General features: G+C 39.7%; 1 non-coding gene across 1 annotated transcript; it reads left to right on the top strand.

Moving 5' to 3' along the window:
* The first annotated feature begins 458 nt into the window (after positions 1–458).
* LOC147919416 (small nucleolar RNA R71) lies at positions 459–565 on the top strand. Its single transcript, XR_015594274.1, has one exon. It is a non-coding gene; the product is annotated as a small nucleolar RNA R71 (small nucleolar RNA).
* Positions 566–4,343: the final 3,778 nt, after the last annotated feature.

Genomic DNA, 4,343 nt, shown 5'->3' with positions numbered 1-4,343 from the left:
GAGGTGGATAGACTTGGTCTTGTTGATTGGCTAGATTGGTGCTTCTATAGGAGAGGTTGTTGTTCTTGAACCCTCCTCCTTCGTTGTAGCATTTGAATCCACCTTGGTTTTGCATATAACAGAGTTCAGCAAATTCCCACTCCCCCTCTTGAACTTGAACCTATTCTTCACCAATGAAGTGAATGGACTTTTGTTGGCTAAGGAGGATCTTGTCAAGTTTCTCATTGACCATCTTCAAATCCTTCTTGTACTTGTCCTCTTGGTCAGTGGAGGTGGACCTTATGGTTCTGTCATAGTCCTCATTGTAATTGCCATCTGACTGAGCAAGATTCTCAACTAATTCTCATCCTTCTTCCACATTCTTGTTGAGGAAGTTGCCATTAGAAGCTGTGTCAAGAAGCATTCTGATCTTGGGAAGTACTCCTCTATTCAAAGTGCTTAGTAGGGACTCATTGTTGAAGCCATGGTGAGGACACTGAGTCTGGAATACTTTAAACCTCTCCCAAGCTTCACAAAAGCTCTCATTATTCCTTTGAGCAAACCCAGAAATTTCATTCCACAATCTAGCAGTCCTAGCATTGGAGAAGACTTGGCCAAGAAAGCCTTCTTGCAAGTATCCCATGTGGTTATTGCTCCAGTAGGAAGAGTCTTCTCCTAAAGATGAGCTTTGTCTCCAATGGAAAATGGGAATAGCCTAAGCTTGAAGCCAACCTCACTCACTCCATTGGTCTTTGTGAGACCACATATCCTATCAAACTCATCAAGGTGATCTAGGGGGTCCTCCATTGGCAACCCATGGAACTTGTTGGCTTGAATCATGGAGATCAATCCACTCTTGATCTCATAATTGTTGTTTGCAACAGTAGGAGGCACAATACCAGCTCTTTGGTTGTGGGTGTTGGGTGCATCTCCAGCACCAATGTTCCTAGGTCTTGGAACTTGATCTTGTTGCTCCATGATGACTTGCTCCTCTTGCTGTTCTTGAACTACTCTTCTTTGCTTATGTCTCAAACCCTTTTGTAGCCTGTGGATGTTGTCAATAGGCCTTTGAAGATTGTCTTTGCCTTTTGACCTTGTGTGCATCAACAAACTCGAGTTCAGACTCGAACAAGTACACGATCGAGCGCAGGCTCGAGTGGGTGGTCAAGTCGACTGGGAAGTGGTGTCTATATGTATCCGGCTTCTGACTCGATCAAGTGCTCGATCACTACTCGGTCGAGTGGTGGTCGAGTGGGTGGTCGAGCTGGTACCTGAAACTCAAGACAGCCAAGCAAATGAAGATTCGAGGTCAGTAACTTCACAAGTGGATAAACGAACTTAATCTTCGACGGTGCCAAATTGAAACACATATTTTTGTCTGGCGGATGATGAAATGGAATGATGTGATGATATGATAAACAAATGGAGTGCAGGGTGTTTCAATTCCCCTGATGCAGTTGCAGTATAAGAGGTGTCAATCCAATCTGAGTGTTGCAAGCAATCAGGATGTGCATATATGTCTAAGTCAAGCCAAGTATGAAGGATATTTGTCACTAACAACCTAATGCTGAATGTAAAATGCAGAATGTAAAAACTAGTAGAACTAGATGCTAAATGTAAATGGAACAGAATGATTATGACTATTATGAAGCTAGAACAGAAATGGAAACTATAGTAGTGCACGTAATAAGCTAATGCAAGACAAGTAATGAACAGGATGCTAAGTAAATGCTACAGAAATGCAACTAAAGTAAGACAGGAAATGAGACAGGACAAACGTGAATCATAAACAAAAGTTTTGGGGATGAACTAGAGCAAGCACTCGATCGAGTGTAGATCGAGTGTAGGGTCGAGCTGGAAAAAAACGTAAAACAGAGCAATGCAAACAAAACAGAGCCATACAAAAGTAAATCAAACAACAGATGAAACAACAGGATTTAAACTGAGAAATCAATAAACAAGGAAGGCCTTGAGGAGGGATTCATGGGCTGGACTAATGAGTGTGGTTATCTAACTTGGTCAACAAATGTCAAACAACTTGAGCTAATCTCTAGACAATAATTTCTAAGAACATGTTTAATCCACTCTCATGGCAAAAAACAATCAAACTCATATATTTCTAGACTTGTTCTCACAAAGTAAAGAATCTACACAAGCAAGCATTAAGCAATATGTCAAATACCAAACAAGACCTCTAATCTCTTAGCAAGCCTAATGATAAACTCTAGATCTAGCCTTATCTATGCTCCTTAGACATTGGTGTGATGCTAAGAGGCTTGAAATCAAACCCTACCCTCTCAGTTATAGGATCAGCATTAAGAACATCTAGCCTAGAAGAGATCTACTACAATCAAGCTTAACTAAATCAAACAAACTACAAACACAATCCAGCCTAACCCATCCTCAAGATCCTAAGCAACTACTCACAAGAACACATGATGAACAACAAAGTCATAAACCCAGAAAATACCGAAACTTGCATCAATAGAAAGATAAAGCAAAGATCTACAATATTGGAGAAGGAATCAAACTCGAATTCTCAATATTTTGAAAGTTATGAAGCCAACAAAATTGAAGAATCTAGTGTTTTCTCCTTCAAAAGAAGGTACAAGATCTAAGAAAATAAAAGTGCAAAAGGAATAATTCCCAAAAGGGTAAAAACTAGGTTTTCTGACTATCTAAAAAGTTGGACTCCTTGGTGGCTGCAGGGTACAAGCCCTTATATAGAAAAAGTAGTGGAAGCCCTAAAAATACTAAAAGACAAAATAGATAGGCGGCTCGGCCAACTCGACTCGGTGCTCGGTCGAGTGACCGGTCGAGTTGGGTTTCTTTCTGCTCCTTCCACTCGGTCGAGTCCCTCTCCGCACACGGTCGAGTGTCTGGTCGAGTGGGCTGTCGAGTGGGACTCCGGACCTTGTTTCTTCAGCCTTAACTCTCTTGCTTTCTCCTCTTTGTTTGCTTCACTTCTCCTAAGCATTGCTTCCATGCTCCTTAAGCTCCAAAATCACCTGTTTATGCATGAAAGGATGCAAATGCAATTCAACTATACTCTAATGCATGAATAGTCCTAAAGCTATGCAATAATGGTTAAAATGGATAGCAAAAGATGCAAAAGATGTGAATATACTAAGGGAAAACAGGGTAAAATATATGAACATCAACTTCTCACTTATATACCCTGGTTTGGGATTCCACTATAACCAAACCGCCCTAATTCGACGATTTAAAACAATCTGGTCGAACTAGAAATTGTTGGTGTCGATCAACACTACCCTTGGTGTCGATCGACATTCATCCCTAAAACCAACAATTTGGTTTGCGGATGTTACAAAAACATAATGTGACAATACAAATTATTAAAGAAAGAAAGTGTGAAACATAAATGTTTGTGGTATGGATGATGAATGTAAGTGATGGTGAGATATGATATGAATAGATGGCAGGGTGTTTCAATTCCCCTTATGCAGTTGCAGTATAAGAGGTGTCAATCCAATCTGAGAGTTTGTGAACAATCAAGATATGCACATATGTCTAAGTCAAGCAAAATGTAAATGATGTTTGTCACTAACAGTCCTATTGATGAAATGTAAAGTTCAGAAAGTAAAGCTACTAGAACTAGATGCTAAATGTAAATGGAACAAAATGATTATGACTAATATGAAGCTAGAACAGAAATAGAAGCTATACTAATGAACTAATGCAAAACAAGTAATGAACAGGACACTAAGTAAATGCAACAGAAATGCAACTAGAATGAAACATGAGATAAGACAGGAAAACTACAAATCATAAACAAGAGTTATGGGGATGAACTCGAGCAAGCACTCGATCGAGTGTAGATCGAGTGCAGGGTCGAGCTGGACAAATCCGTGAAACAGAGCAATGCAAGAAAAACAAAGCAACACAAGAACGAATCAAACTACAATCAAACAGCAGGATTTAGACTTAAAAATCAATAAACAAGGAAGGCCTTGAGGAGGGATTCATGGGCTGGACTAATGAATGAGGTCATCTAACTTTGGCCAACAAATCTCAAGCAAACTTTGAGCTAATCTCTAGACATATGTTTCTAAGACAAGCTTAATCCACTCTCATGGCAAGAAACAATCAAACCTATGCATCTCTAGACTTGTTTTCACAAAGAAAAGAATCTACACAAGCAGGCATTAAGCAATATATCTCATACCAAACAAGACCTCTATTCTCTTAGCAAGCCTAATGGTAAGCTCTAGATCTAGCCTTATCTATGCTCCTTAAACATTGGTGTGATGCTAAGATGCTTGAAATCAAACCCTAACCTCTCAGTTCAGGATTAGCATTAAGAACATCTAGCCTAGAAGAGATTCTACCACAATCAAGCTTGA

This window comes from Camelina sativa, chromosome 20 (assembly GCF_030686135.1).
Source record: "Camelina sativa cultivar CO46 ecotype springtype chromosome 20, ASM3068613v1".
Classification (NCBI taxonomy): domain Eukaryota; kingdom Viridiplantae; phylum Streptophyta; class Magnoliopsida; order Brassicales; family Brassicaceae; genus Camelina; species Camelina sativa.
Note: the sequence above shows the minus strand (reverse complement) of the source record. Positions and strands in the feature narration are given on the sequence as shown.